Genomic DNA, 14,299 nt, shown 5'->3' on the forward strand with positions numbered 1-14,299 from the left:
TACCTATAACATAAAATATATCATCTTAATCGTTTTAAGTGTAGAGTTCAGTCATGTAAAGCATATTCACATGGTTGAGTAGCCCATTTGCAGAACTCTTGTAAAACTGAAATTCTATACCTGTTAAACAACCCCCAATTTCTCCTTCCCTCTAGCTCCTGGCAACCATTATTTGACTTTCTTTTTCTATGAGTTTTACTACTCTAGATGCCTTATGTAAGTGGAATCATATAGCGTTTGTCTTTTTGTAACTGGCCTATTTCACTTAGCATAATGTCCTCCAGGTTTATCCATGTTGTAGTATGTGTCAAAATGTCCTTCCTTTTTAGGGCTAGATAATATTCTATCATGTATTTATATGGTATTTTCTTTATCCATTCATCCATTGATGGACATTTGTGTCCCTTTCACCTTTTGGCTATTGTGAATAATCCTGCTATGAACATGGGTATATAAATAATCTCTTCATTACCCTGCTTTCAGTTCTTTTGGATTTACATCCAGAGGTGGTATTGCTGGATCCTATGGTACTTCTATTTTTAATTCTTTGAGAAACCTCCAGACTGTCTTCCATAGCAGCTGTACCATTTTATACTTCCACTAACAGTGCACAAGGGTTCCAGTTTCTCCACATCCTTGACAATGTTTGTTATTTTCTTTTTTTTAGTAGTCATCATAATGGGTGTGAGGCGATATTGTAGTTTTTTGTTTTGTTTTGTTTTGTCTTTTTGTGGTACACGGGCCTCTCACTGTTGTGGCCTCTCCCGTTGCAGAGCACAGGCTCTGGACACGCAGGCTCAGCAGCCATGGCTCACGGGCCTAGCCACTCTGCAGCATGTGGGATCTTCCCGGACCGGGGCATGAACCCGTGTCCCCTGCATCGGCAGGTGGACTCTCAACCACTGCACCGCCAGGGAAGCCCGATATTGTGGTTTTGATGTACATTTCTCTAATGATTAGTTATACTGAGCATCATTTCATATGCTTGTTGGCCATATTTATATCTTCCTTGGAGAAATGTTTATTTAAGCTTTTTGCCTATTCTTCACTCAGGTTATTTATTTTATTACTGTTGTTCTTGTAGTTAAGAGTTCTAGGTATTGACCCCTTATCAGATATTGTTTTGCAAATGTTTTCTCCCATTCTGTAGGCTACTTTTTCACTCTGTTGGTTGTGTTCTTTGATGCACAGAAGTTTTTAATTTTGATGTAGTCTTGTTCAGCAGCTTTAGTTGAAAATTCTAAGACACCATGAAATTAGAACAGACACCTAGCCCCAGCCTGGCCTGTGTCCTCCATTTCCTATCTAATGAATGCCACACATACGTATCCAGTTGCAAAAATCTTGATATCATTCTTGCTACTTCCGTCTCCTTCCAGATACAGTCTATTACAAGACCCATAGATTTTAACTCCTAAGTATCTCTTAAATTCAACAATTTCTGTTTTAGTTATTCAGAAGCACCATGTTTTACCTGTCCCAGGGCCTTTATACATGCTGTCTCCTCTCTCACAGTTAAGGGTGACTCATTCTGCATATCCCAGCTCAAAGAACACTTTCCCAGGGAAACCTTCCCTGACTCTACTGTCATACTTTTTCATGGATTTTTCCTTGTCACGTTCTACAGGATAATTTAATTTTTGTGAGGTGACTTGATTGATAACTTTCTTCTCTGCCACACTAGAAATTAATGAAGGTAGAGAACACACTCTGTCTCTTTTGTGGTCATTGATTTGCAATGCTTAGCACTCATCAGACTTCAATAAATATTTGTTGAATGAATGAAGGAATAGATGAATGAGTGTTCTATCCCCTTTCTTCTTGCAAACCAACCACTTTTTAAATGCGCAGATGGATATTTGGCCCCTGGAAATAACAACCCTTCTTCATACTGCCATCTTCTTCCCCCTAAAAGTTAATTTTATTTACATTACACTCATGTAAATTGTTATTTTAATTTGAAGTGTTAAATTTTACATATTTCATCTAATGTGGATGGACTATATTTGTGTATGCGTTTTAGCAACATGATAGCTTCCAAGTTTCCAAGTGCTATTGAAAACTGGTACTGCTTCTGAATTGCAGATGGACACGTGCTCATGCATCTGTAGCCTGGCTAGTTTTTTTTTTTTTTTCCTTTTTTTGCTTGACTGATAGATTATAAATTTCACACATTAAAATGTACAATTTGATAAGTTTTAACAGGTGTGTGCACCATGAAACCATCACCACCATCAATATAGTGAACCTCTCCCTAGTACTGAGGGTTTTTTTTGGTTCTGTTTTTTTGTTTTTTTGTTTTTTTTTTTGCAGTACGCGGGCCTCTCACTGTTGTGGCCTCTCCCATTGCAGTGCACAGGCTCCGGACGCGCAGGCTCAGCGACCATGGCTCACGGGCCCAGCCGCTCCGCGGCATATGGGATCTTCCCGGACCAGGGCACAAACCCACGTCCCCTGTATCGGCAGGCGGACTCTCAACCACTGCGCCACCAGGGAAGCCCTGAGGGGTTTTATTAACTGGTCTCTAGTCCATTTTCTCAAAGATTTATCTGTTATCAGACAAGTTACATTTTCTCATTTAGTTTCCTCAGCAACCTCTTAGCTCTCCCTTATTTTTTCCTTAGAAGTTAGTTTTCACACCTTCTGTAGAAATTATATTTTAGATTTCTCAAAGCTTGTATGAAATGGTGTTTTGTGGACATAATATAATAACCAACATAGTTCTTGGCCAGACTGTTCTAGGAATATTAGAGTGAGAAAGTATAAAGATGTTAATTTAGGACAGCTTATCATGGTTGTTATTCTAGAGGATATTTTAAATTTTCATTATATTACCCATTTCTTGTTACAGAAAAATTATGCATAAGAAATGATGCTTATGTGTTGCCTGTTCAAAGCCTAACTGCTACATGTCCTTTTCTGAACAGGGTCAAATTCAAGGAAATGTTGTTATATTTGTAAAATAACAAATTTTATTGGAAGAAGCCTTTGAAATTCTCTTGTGTTTCTCTCATCTTCAAATACCTCTCAGTCTCAAATACACTTCAGACGTCTGTGCTTCTTATCCCTGAGAACAAGGTCCTCACACCCTCCTTCCAGTTCTGTACCCACAGGCTCTCTTTTCTGCTTTCTGCCCCAACTTGGTTATTTGTTGTGTAATATCCGTAGCCTGTCTGGCTTTGCCCAAATTTTCTATTTGCCCATTACCCAGATTTTATTTGTAAGTGAGAGGCTGAGTTGACTTTCAGAGAGAGATGGGGAGAAAGGAACTTGGGAGAGTAAGTGAGGACTAGGGCAGGTGTGTATTTAGTCACTGAAACTTTGAAACATAGTATCTTTCCTTCCATCATAGAAATCTACTTTCTAATACATAAGATGATATTCAGAAATTATGAAAACACTGACATTTAGAAACAGTTTCCAGTTTCCTCCTTTAAAGTGGCTCTAGCATCCACACATGCTTACTTATTAAATGATGTATACTTTCAGAATTAAATCTATTAGATATCATTTACTATTGAGCTGTTTTTGCTTTTTTAGATCAAATGGCCAAAAGTATTGCCACTTTAAAATTTTAATTAATTAATTTTTGGCTGTGTTGGGTCTTGGTTGCTGTGTGCAGGCTTTCTCTAGTTGCGGTGAGCAGGGGCTACTCTTCGTTGCAGTGCATGGGCTTCTTATCACGGTAGCTTCTCTTGTTGCAGAGCACAGGCTCTAGTCATGCGGGCTTCAGTAGTTGTCGCTCTGCGGGCTCTAGAGCGCAGGGGCTTAGTTGCTCTACAGCAGGTGGGATCTTCGTGGACCAGGGCTCGAACCCATGTCACCTGCATTAGCAGGTGGATTCTTAACCACTGAGCCACCAGGGGAGTCCCAGGATTGCCACTTTTAAAAAACATTTTCAGCCTGAGTAAATGCCTGAAGCTTTAGTATTTTATATCTCCATTTTCAGATTTTTAATATAGAATGAATTATTGTTCTTTTGAAGTTTCACAATATTCATGATTATAATTACTGTAATCTGGCAAGATTATATATGAAATTATCTATTTAACTCTGTCATTATTGTATCTCATAGGGTTAAACTTAGTGTTGTTTGAATTTATCATTTAAAAAATATATATTTAATCCTAGGCTGCATGTCAGGTTTTTTAAAGTGCTCAGTATGAGTGATGACGATATCTTTACCCTAGAATATTTCAGTAGAAGATTTTACCATACTCTAAGTTATAAACTGCAAAAAAAAGGTATTTGAGCAGGCTTATGACAGCATTTGTATTAAAAACAAGTAACAAAATAAATTACCTAAACATATATAAAGAAGAGAAATCGTATTCAAAGCTTAGAACACTGATATTTTTGATTTGGATAAAGATGGGATAGTTTAGACTTGGGTAAAGATGGTTGGTCAAGGGGGTGTGTGTGTGTGTCTGTCTGTTTTATCATAAGTAAAGTACTACATATATGTATATTGTCTTCCTAATTTAAGTTTAAACTTCATTAGGATAGGACCAATGATGTGTGTGGATTTCTTTCTGCTCTTAAAGGACCTGGCATGATGCTGTAGCACATGGCAGGTGATATTCAAAGAGATTTACATATGAAGTTAGCAGAGCATTGGATGTTTGATTAATATATCTGACTTCCAGTGTTACTTTGGTCATTGACTATATGATTTAAGCTAAATCACTTAACCACTTTCAACCTCAGTGTCTCCATTTTTCAAAAACAGACAATAATTGTTGTGTTTGCTTCATTAAGTTGTTTTACATAATGAAGTCACAAGGATTTTTGAGAAATGAAATTTAATATAAATGTCAGAGTAAATTTATTCATTATAATTTATGAAATCAATCTGTACTCCTTAAGAAAATAGCTTTCCTTCTTATTAATGATCAGTCTTAGACCCAGCATTCTGGAGAGCTGAATCAGTGCCTAGCAGTCTCCTGAGGAGGATTGAATAGCTCAGTGTGGCTTAGAATTAGTGGTAGTTGTAAGTGGTCCCAGCAAACTATGATTGGATAGTTGTGCAGCCTGTGAACTCTACGTAGAAAAGCTGCTCCTGGGGATTGCAGAGGGAGTTATTTCAATCAGGTCTTCATATGGAAGCTCTGGCCAGCTTTGGGACAAAGAATGCCAAAACATTTTTAATGTTTACCACCAAGCTCTCCCTGGATTGAAGACTCTAGTTTGTAAACTATGGGCTAATCTAGCGGTTCTCAAATTTTAGCAAATGTTAGAATCACCTGAGGAGCTTTGGAAATTCTTGACATCTAGGACTTGAGCCTTATCATTTAAGTCAGGAACTCTGGGGTGCAACCCAGGCATTGAGGTTTTTAAAGCTCCCCAGGTGATTCCTTTGTGCAGCTGATTTGAAAAGAACTAGACTAATTAGCTTCTTGCTCATCAGCCCCACTTGGATGACTCATCAGTCTATGTTAGCTACTGGTTCACTTTAATGAGCTGATAGCAATCAGTCATTTTATGAGATTTATGAGCTTGTAGTTTACATGGAGTTAGATAGGGGAGACTTATATAGCAGGGACAGCCTGATATTCTATATTAAGAGGTTATGGATAGATATAATTCCATGCCAAATGATGTTTTACCATGCCTGACATTCTGTAGGCATTCAGGGAATATGTGTTGAGTATATAGTATAACTATAATATAAGTATATAGTAGAACTAAATCTGTAGAACAGTGAAATATTTAATGTTGTTGTAAAAGAAAGCCATGTGGCTGTCATTTGAAAGATAGACATTGTCCTTCGTGTTTGCCCAATAAGCAGATTAATTTAATGGTGTAACACAGCAGTTGGTTCTGTGCTATTTCATTATTATATTTCCATACCCTCTTAAGCCTTGGAGCAGTTGCTTGGGTTTTCAGTCTTCTGTCAACAGTCCACTCTCTGTCTGGGCAAGACAAATCAAAACAATTAAGACATGGCCCAGCCAATAAGATGTGCCAGGCCAGGGTGTAGAGAGAAATGTACATAACCTTAACCCAACATTAAGAGGTATCTCATGGAGCAAAGTGATAAGAGGTATAGATAAAAGAGGAACAGATAGATGAAAGAGGTAACTTCTTCATGGAAGCATTTCCTAAATCAAAGAGGTGGTCAAACCTTTCACTATTCATTCAAGCTTTTCTTTGTTTTGATACAATTTCAAATGTGGAGTGATATGGTTATATCAACTAGTTTCACTATTACTATTCTTTTTTTACCCAATCAATATTTATTGAGTAACTGATGAATAGTGGGCAGAGACAGACAGAACAAGACTGAGAAAAAGTAACAGAGGGAGAGAGAAAGGTGTCCTCACATCTCTGAGGAGGAATAAATCTTTGCCTCTTGATGACCTGGTAGCTTTCTCCTTTCCCATCCGCCTTGGTACTGGGATGCAGTATTGGTGGAATGAGCTGTCCAACAGAAACTCCCATTTATATCAACTGTGTGAATTCCCCAGCTGAGATCTGGTCAGAGGCCATTTCCCTGGACAAGAAGCTCCTAATTTCACGCAGTTCTGCCTCTTTTCCTCCAGCCGCCCTATCAATATGTAAAGCAACACTGTGAGGAAGAAGGAGGGGAGTGTCCTCTTTCCTACCCCACTTTCCACAGAGGTCAGCCTCTCTAAGGAGGAGCATTTCAGGTATTGCAAGGATTCTGATGTTCCTCTGCTTGTCCTTTTTCTCAGGTATCCCTTGCTTTATGCCTCTACTCTTTGCATCCTGAATGCTTGAGTCTACTAGAGATATTGAACTTCCTTTTTCTGTACTGTGCGGCGGCCTGACTACCCTTATATGGATGGTACTTTCCTGTATTGAGAATGTGGGGTCCTCTTGTCATGGGGTGATATTTCACTCCTGTATGGCTGGAGAGCTAGGGGAGCAGGTGCTTCCAGTGAAGGGGAGCACCTTCAGAGAAGAAGAGAATTCTAGGACAGAAAATGGGGATTTGAGAGGCAAAAACTAGATGAGAAAGAAAGAGAACTCATTTCTCATCACATGTCTCACTTCTTGGAGCCTGGACTTTGCTGAGTAGAATCCATTACTGTAAAAAAATACTATTATTCAAGTAATGTAATAGAGTGCATGTTTATTAGATCAAGTAAGGGTAGACCTTGAAGTTGGTATGGTGAGTGTCTCTGCAGTTTCAGACTGCAGCTGAGTCAGGGATCTGGTGATGCTTTGTTGTGTCCCCACACTGCTGTTCACCGTCCCTCCCATGGCACCTGCTTCCCTCCTTTATAGAGGTTTCTTTCACAAGTGTTTCTCAGAGTGAAGTTCACAGACCACCTGGTTCAGAATTACCTGGGTGAGGTTGGGCAATGTCCATAAAAAATTGATATTCCTGGGCCTAGCCACAAAACTAGATTCAGTATGGCTGGGGTAACACTGGGAATCTTTATTTCCAGGTAGTACCCCAAATGAATCTTATGCTTCCAAAGTTTGAGAATCGTTAATAGCCTAAACTTATTACATCTTTATATACATCATCTTTAACTAAAGTCTTTATTTCCATTGAAAAGGGTGCTATCCAGGAATGAGATAAATTTTCAGAAGCTTTACTATCAGACGTTAAAAAAATAAAAAAAACCTAGAGATATATACAATGACAAAAATGATAAAAAGAGGTTTGATATGAAAGTATCATGAAGAAAAACATGCATAAATGTGAAAATGCCATACGCCTTAGGGTTCATCTTAATGCAGATTTTAACATTTGCAGTAGTTTTATCTATTGCATATTTTGTTAAATAAAATACACCAGTGAGCCAAAGTTTGCACTAGCTGAGGGCCCAGGAATATGCCACATCAACCTGGAGCCCTGTTTATGGCTCTTGTTGCAACATATTGGGAGATAATGGTAGACAATTCTTTCATCTCACCCCTCTTGCTGGAGACCTTGGGGTTTTAAAATGCTGTAATCTTTCAGCAAGAATAATAAACATAATAACTTCCATTTATTGGTTGTTACTCCATTTGTAATAGACTTTGTATGTGTTCTCCTAACATTGTCAACTGAAAAAAATGCACAATGTGGAAGTTGTGAGTTAGATTTTATTTGGGGCAACATGAGCATCATAGCCAGGGAGACAGCCTCTTGGCTAGCTCTGAGGAACTGCTCCGAAGACGTGGGGTGGTTCTGGTTGGTATATATGTGATTTTGGTGAAGGAGGAGACATGCATTCAAGCGCACATTTTGGCAGAGGGTTGCTGCTAGTCACAAGAAGGTTGCTGCTCATCCATTAATGATTTTAGAGCTTTCCTAGATATGAGAGGATGAAAGAAATTGGGCTCATAATATCTCTTCCTGAAAATATCTAACTATCTGAAGCGTGTTCTGCCAGTTTTTCCCAGAGCACAAGAGTGCCTCATTCCTGATCTATGCCCTGAACTCCTTTCAGGGTGTGTTGAAGGTCAGTGACTGCAGTAGCTAGAGAACTGATCCTTGTAGAGCCAGATGGCAAGTGACCATTTTTAGTTGGCAACATCATTCTGTTAGTCATTTCAAGTCCATACTGATGCTGAAAGAGCTCCATGTCCATTAATTGACTAATTCAACAAATATTTATTAAGTATCTATTAAGCACATGTACTATTTGCGGAGTTGGGAGTATAAAATACAGAAGAAAGAAAACAGACATTCTCTGCCTATAGGACTATTACATTCTGATAAGAGAGAGACAATTAATACAAAAAAAATTAAACAGGGTGATGATTTCAGGCTACAGAAGTGCAATTTAAAAATGGAACCACCAAAAGCATGATAAATGAAAGATAAATTGGTAAGTTGAACTTAAAATTGAGACCTTTTTCTCTGTGAAAGACAATGAAGAAAAATCATAAACTGGAAGAAAATATTTGTAAGTCACATATCTGATAAAGGACTTGTATCTAAAATATATAAAGAACTCTAAAAAATTCAACAATAAGAAAAGGAACCATCAGATTCAAAAACAGGCAAATGACCTGAAGATATACAGATGGCAAATAAGCATTTGAAAAAAATGTTCAAATGTTGTCATTAGGGAAATGCAAATTAAAACAAGAAAGAGACTTCACTGTATGCCTACTAGAGTCAATGAAATCCTCCAAATTAACAGAAATGCTCGTGAGGATGTGGAACAATAGGAACTCTTGTACATTCAGATGCAAAATGAATTAGCCATTTTGGAAGCCATTTTGGAAGACAGTTTGGCGTTTTTTGTTTTTAATAAAAGGAAACATAGAATTACCATACAACCCATCAGTCTCAGTCCTAGGGATTTACCCTACTGATGTGAAAACTGGTGTCTCTACAAAAATCACCTAAACTTGTTGCATTAAAAAAAAAAAAAGCTTTATTTTAGAATACTTTTAGATTTACTGAAAATTTGCAAAGGTAATATAGAAAATTTTCATAACTCTACACCCAGTTTCCCTATTATTAACGTCTCATATTATTATGGTACACTTGTAACAATTAATGAACCAATATTGATACATCATTAGTTGAGCTGAGCACAATAGTAAGAAACCATAATAACAAGCCCTATGCGTACGTGCTTAGCAAAATGGCAAGGACAAAATGCAGTGTGGATGCTAAAATATTCTTATTCTTAAACTGATTTGCAAGGAATGGTAAATTATACATCTGCATGAATAAAATGGGAAATCTGGTTTCAAAGACTGCCAACTGACGACTGTTCCCTTTAATACCATTTACTGAGGTCCAAACTTGTCAACTTAAGGAAAACTGTTCTTACCTTTCACAGAGAAGATTTAAAGAGGCTTACAGGGATATACAAAACACAGTAAGAAAGAAAATAGAGATCCATGGAAAAGAAGAAAAAACAATGTCAGAGACTAAAGAGGAGCCAGGCATGCTATTCATACGGATCCACCCTGGGATGGACCAGGTGTCAGGAAGGGGCATGGTGACAGGTGTGAGGCAGCGGATTCAGAGTCAGATTCCAGTTCTGCAGTTTTCATGCTGCATTAGCTGTGTGACGTGGGCAAGTTACTTATCCTCTCTGCCCCAGTGTTTGCATGAGTTAAGTGGGGCTATTCATACACACACTTCCCGGACTGCTGTGGAGAGCAGATGATGAGATGCATGTAAAGTGCTTAGCACCAGACCTAGCAGCTGCAGGCTCTAAAAGCCTGGTGGCTCTTGCCTTTATCATTATCATCATTGTTATGGTACTTGTTACAACGGAGCAACAAATTGCGCTCTTACGCTTTATAACAGACCAGTTGTAAACGTAAAGTTTTATGATATTTTAATTATAAAATTAAAAACAATCTTTCAGGTAGATCACTCAATAACCTCCATTTCATTTGAATTTCACCTTGCTTTAAGGTAAAATTAAACCAAACATCTGATCCCTACCATGCATAAAAGGAAATGCTACCTTACCACATAAAGAAAACTGGTCATCAAGCATTTCCTCCCTAATAGCTAAGTCTGTAATTCAATCAAAAATGCATTTGACCTAAACATCTTGAATAACAACGGGGTAGGATTGTCCAAAATGAAGCTGATTCACTGATGCATCCCTAATTATGATATATGCCAGCAACTTGATGCAACCCAGGCTGTCTTCATTAGCAGTGGACCCCTCTGAAACTGAGACCGAGTGAGCAAGCTTTCGGAAAAGAAAATAAATGGACAAGGCAAACAGCTTCTAAAGCCATGCTGAATTTTGCTAATCGCATGCTAACATAAGGTCCTAGAAGACCGGCCCTCAGGAGTGACATACAGGCAATATGGAAAAATCAGACCTTACAATAAATTACGGAGATGCCATCCCAACATCTCAAAGCTAAGCATAGAGAATCTTAATCATTATAAGCTAATAATGGACTTCCTGTTAAATTGGAGAGAAAAGGGCAGATAGGAAAGGCAGCAGATGAATGACTTCTTTTTAAATCGAGTCACTGCCTAATGCTGTTTATTTACAAATCAAGAGTCACTGCCTAATGCTGTTTACCTGTATTCTTGTTCTCATGGGTCAAAAAGAATGAAGAGCCACTTCTTCTCCCAAACCTACCCCTCCACTGGAGCTTTTGGTCCCCTTCGCCTGTCACCTTTTGGAAGACTCAACTTGGGTGATCTCATCCCACTCTGGAATTATCAGTTTCTTCCTTTCTACCGCAGTTCAAACAGATGCAAATGTGATAGGTTAAAACAAACAGAAAGCCTTACCTAACGGCAAACCACCTCCAACAACCCCATTTTTCTTACCCCACAGTTACTTTTCTTTTTATCATGCAATATAATAGATACAGAACCACATGAGGAATAACAAGAATACCAGTATGCTCTTTGCTTAAGAAATAAAACTTTGTCCATGGAGTGGAAGCTGCCTGCTTATTACCTCAATGTCTGTATATCCTTCCCTTCCTGCGCTCACTGCTCAGCTTGGCCAGGGAACCACAGTCCTGAATGTGATGTCCATATTTTCCATGCATTTCCCCCATCATTTTATTATGAAAGTGTTCAGACATTGAACAGTTTTCCAGGGAATCCCTGCAAAACCGCTACCTAAATCTGTCATTAACATTTTGCCGTACTTGCTCTATCACAAATCTATCTCCCATGAGTTTTAAAAATAAATGTGCTATGGGTGGTCTCTTTTTCACTCGCACCATTCTGGCTTTCAGACTGACCACTCCATGGAACTGCTGTGGTCAGAGTTACTGGGTTCAGCTGTCGGTCATATCTGGCCATTTCTCTCTACAGCTTTGCTCAGTCTCTCAATAGCATCACATGGAGTTGACAACCATGCTTCCCTCCTGGGCCACCCCTATTTCTCATGGCTTTTGGCTTCACAGTACCTCCTTTTCTCCACCTCCTTCTGGTTCCACATCTGCTTAAGAATCTAAATTTTGGAATGTGCCAGGGCTCAGGCTTTCTTTCCTCCTCTGTCAGTCATCTCACTCTATATGCCAAAGACTCCAAAATGTTTACCTCTGGGCCTCTGCTGAAGGTAAATCTGTGTAATATTGCTCTCACTCAAACCCAAATATACCTTCCTTTATTTTTTCCCCATTTAGTCATGGGACTAACAACTTAGTTGAGTCGATAGCATGAGTTATACTTTATTCCTTCTTCCCTCACATCCAAAACCATAATTTAATTTTATTAGCCTAGCTCCAAAATATGCCTTACATCCACCCATTTTAAAATGACAATATAGCATAGCTATAACGTAAGTTATGAAACTAGACAACCTACATTTGAAACCTGACTCCAGCATTTACTAACTGTGTGATAGGTCACTTAATATCCCATAGGCCTCAGTTTCATCATCTGTACGTTGGGAATAACAGTAGTACCTATCTTTTGGGGTAGCTGTTAATATAGGCAGAGTACTTAAATCAGTGACTAACACATAGTAAGCTATGTGTTAAATTAGCTATAAATGCTAATTGAAAACACTTGTTCAGAAAGGCCTTTCTTAACCCCTCCATAGAGAACAAATTAGAAAAACAAAATTTTTTTGGTGTGTAGGAACCTATAAGACAACTGAAAGAGAGGATACGTTTATCAGTCAGATTCTCCAGAGAAACAGAACCAGTAGGCTATATATGTACACATATCAGGAGATTTATTTTAAGGAATGGGTTCCCGTGATTGTAGAAGCTAGCAAGTGGGGTAGGCTAGCAGGCTGGAAACTCAGACAGGAGTCAGTGCTGCAGTCTTGAGGCAGAATATCTTCCCCTTCAGCAGTTCTCTGTTTTTGCCTTCCAACTGATTGGATGAGGCCCACACACATTATCAAGGGTAATCTTCTTTACTTAAACTGATAATAGGGGCTCATGTATGTGTGGGTCTGTTTCTGTGCTCTTTGTTCTGTTCCATTGGTCTACCTGTCTGTCTTTTCACCAGTATCGGACTGTCTTGATTACTGTGGCCTTGTAAGTCTTGAAATTAGGTAGGGAAAGTTCTGCAACTTTGTTTTTCTCTATTGAAATTACTTTGGATATTCTAGATCCTTTGAATTTTATATATATTTTAGAATCAGCCGGTTATCTATTTATTTAAACCTGCAGAAATTTTTATTGGGATTGCTTTGAGTCTGTAGATCAATTTAATGATAATAACTATATTAACAGAGTCTTCGAACGTATGAACATGGTATATACACTTCCATGTATTGAGATCTTGTTAAATTCTCTCAGCAATGTTTTGTAGTTGTCATTGTGGGAGTCTTGGACATATTTTGCTGGGTTTATTCCTAGGTATTTTATGTTTTTGTTGCTGCTTTGAATGGGATTTTAAAAATTTAACTTCCCAATTGTTTGCTGCTACTGTATGGGGGATGCAGTTGATTTTTCTGTGTTGACCTTGTATCCTATGACATTGCTAGATTCGTTTATTTGTTCTAGTAGCTGATTGTAGATTTTCTGCAGCTTTCTACTTATGCATTCATGTCACCTGCAAATAGTGTTTCTTGTAAAGAAAAGCACAAAAACAAGTCCTGCCAAGTTTTTCCTCTGTAAATTTCTATTTCTCCAATTCCATGCTCTATTTCTTAGAAGTGAGTCACCTAGTCCAGCTCATAGTCAGTAGAAGGGGAATTAAGCTTCACCCCTCGGAGGAAGAAGTAGCAAAGAATTTGTGAGTATATGTTTAAAAATAAACAGCCGTAAATATTAATTAAAATTTGGAGGTGAGGTACTTTGAAGCTATGCAAATATCCTGTTTTTCCTTAAAGTTTTACCCATTAAGTTTAACATTCATCAGTGGATCTTACCTGCAGCAAATTACTACTTTGGTGTTCTAATGGTGATGTGCTATGTCCCTCATATCATCTATATTTATTACTTGGAATTATTCTATAAGTAAGTTCTACCTTATTTATTTAGTTATTTTAATCCTTAATTTATATAAGTATGGATGTTCTTATTCATTGGGATATAATCAAATAACATCTTATTTTTCTCAAATTGATCAAATTTTGTCCTTCAGAAGCTCTTTGGTGTTGGCTCATGTCCCTTTGACATGTCCAATGTGTTAGGCAGAATTTTAAAGATATTCCCCTCAAGATTCCTGTTCTTTGGTTATCCAATAAAAAAAAAATAGTAAAGTTAAACTAATAATGGATTTTCACCACATTTACAAAATACCTTGACAGCAGCACCTGTATCAGTGCTTGATTAGATAATTGGGTGACATAGCCTGACCAAGTTGATACGTTAGGCTAATCATCACTATGGGTAACACTAGATAAATGATTCTTTGTGAACTTGAAGCAATTACATATAGATGAGACTACCTATATTTTTCCTAAACCTCCATATTATGCAG

At 38.0% G+C, this 14,299-nt stretch overlaps 1 protein-coding gene across 3 annotated transcripts in view; it reads left to right on the plus strand.

The window, feature by feature from the left end:
• CTNNA2 (catenin alpha 2) overlaps window positions 1-14,299 on the plus strand; it is a gene marked incomplete at its 5' end in the record, with an annotated part of 1,047,388 nt that overhangs the window by 107,387 nt on the left and 925,702 nt on the right. The window lies entirely within an intron of this gene.

Source organism: Leucopleurus acutus, assembly GCF_964270905.1.
Source record: "Leucopleurus acutus genome assembly, chromosome: 12".
Lineage (NCBI taxonomy): Eukaryota > Metazoa > Chordata > Mammalia > Artiodactyla > Delphinidae > Leucopleurus > Leucopleurus acutus.